Genomic DNA, 2,500 nt, shown 5'->3' on the forward strand with positions numbered 1-2,500 from the left:
CTCAGTAAAAAAAAAAAAAAAAAAAAAAAAAAAATTAAGATGAATAACGGGAATTTTGACAGATATTTGAAAAATATCGTCAAATACAATATCGAATAGGAAAATCTTTAAACTACAGGTAAGCTGAATAAAATATTGCAATCAAGCATCAAACAGAAATTTATTAAACCAAAATAGCCGACGTACATAATGTTTTTTTTTTTAATCAAAATTGAACTTTAGAAGGTTGTTACAAAATGACCCAATTAAATGGAAAAACAAAATGTTGTATAATGCAATATTCGTAAAGAAATCAATATCATATTCCATACCATCCAGCGTGAAAATTAAGTTACTGTTCTATAAGCAACAAAATCAGAAAAAAATAACAATATCACGTAGCAAATGCTATTAACAAAGAATGGAGAATAAAGTATCCTTATAATACTTATTATAAGTGTCACAAAAATAAAGTTAGTTTCATCAAGGCACGTAATTATTGCGAAAAAGTAAAAAAAAAAAAATCTAAACCATCAACATTAGACAGAAAAAAATAATTTCAATATGAACTTCAAGAAAAAAAAAAAAAAACTAGAGACGACAGATAACCAAAATCAGAAAAAAACCCATCAAAATGAAACAAAAATAGTGAAATAGGAAATTAAAGAAATACAAAAAGAAACAAAAGACACCAACTAGAGAGGACAGGTAACCAAAATCCGACGATTAAGACAAACCCCGAGGGAGCGGTGAAGCCAATGCAAGTCTTGTTATTACATAAAGCGACGACGATATCGCTAACTGTCGCATTCTTCAGTGTGGCAGGATTTTCTTTTTCGAAATTACTTTATTTTGATTCTGAACTGAAATAATGTTCTCGCACGATTTTAGATTTTTCAATATCTAAGTTTGTATTAATCTTTAACAGGAATAATTTATTTCCATGGAAGATTTTGAAAATTAGTAAATTTTCTTATATAAAAGATTCTGAAAATTATTTATTTATGATATTCAACACTGTTAAAAAATGCATAAAAAATGGTAAAAATCCTGGAATAAATGTTGCCAGGCATTTACCGTTTTAAAAACGGATATATTGACGTAAAGGGGTGATATTACAGTAAAAAACACGCAAAAGATAATAACAGAGTATGGTAAAATTACGGTCGCCTGTATTCTACTTAAATACAGCTGAGAACAGTATATTTTTACCGAGAATTTCCGATTAAAATTACGTTTTTTAATTGTGAAGGTTAGTTTATTTTGCTAGATAGCCCTGAATCTTATCGGCTTTTCTTTTTAAGAATATCAACAAATTTCACCACCAAAGACTACTACTGTTTTTAAACAAGAATATCTTGTATACGGGATTTAGCAAACTATTAATTTTTGTCATTCAAGTGTAGTTTTTTCTCTTTTTCTATATCGTCCTGAATCTTATCTGTTTTCCTTTCCAGTAATACCAACAAATTTCACTATTAAAGACTACTACTCTTTTTAACATGCGAATTCACACTGTGGGGAAAAAAACGCTGTTTAAATATACAAAACTAAATGTTTTATTAATAAATCTTCTTGCAGCTGAAAACCTCGCATTTATGTTTATTAAAAGCCTCCATCTCTCGAGCTAAGTTTCACGGAAGACTAAATATGCTTTGACCAGTGTCGAGATTAATTGTTTACTTTGTATACTTACACCTTCAACATCTATAACTACTGTGACGTGGTGAAGAGAGGGTTGTGACTCAAAGACAGGATGCAAGCAACTGAGTTAGTTTATTATAGAAAACTCTCCTTTGTATACAAAAGCTCAAGGCAACAGGAAATTTCATGTTCAAAAATCAACACCGTTACCATTGAGGAAAACAGACATGTTTTTTCAGGTTCTTTTTAGTGCGAGGGGAGAGCGAAGATACAAGCACAAAATGAACTATGTACGATCGTGTGACACACAGTTGGTACACTACTTTCCTCTAATTGAGACTGATAATATTAGCATTCATACCATAAAATATATAAACATCAAAACTATAGCATCTCATAATTTTGGATTCTTATCTACACTGTTAAAAAAAACGAAATTTTAATAGGAAAATCTCCGTAAAAATATACTGTTCTCAACTGTATTTCAGTAAAATACAGGCGACCGTAATTTTCACCCCACTTTGTTATTCCCTCTTACAGGTTGGTGACCGTAATACCACACCTTTAGGTCAATAGTTCCGTTTTTAAAACGGTAAATGTCTGGCAACATTTATGCCATGACTTTTTATATAAGTGTAGATAAGAAAATATCAGTAATATAAAGCAAGAACTCCGTATGTTTAAACTAAAATCACGAAACGTAAGGAGTTTCCCCTTTAGTTTAAGAACATTTGGCCACTTTTGACATTCTTATTTAACTTACAATTAAAAATCTAGAAATATGATTTCAATTTCCTCGACTACATAGAATAATTCTGAACGAGTGAATAAAGAACAAAACAAATGTTACTTCCATATGCCTTACCCTGTTCAAACT

Source organism: Palaemon carinicauda, chromosome 45, assembly GCF_036898095.1.
Source record: "Palaemon carinicauda isolate YSFRI2023 chromosome 45, ASM3689809v2, whole genome shotgun sequence".
NCBI classification, from domain to species: Eukaryota; Metazoa; Arthropoda; class Malacostraca; order Decapoda; family Palaemonidae; genus Palaemon; species Palaemon carinicauda.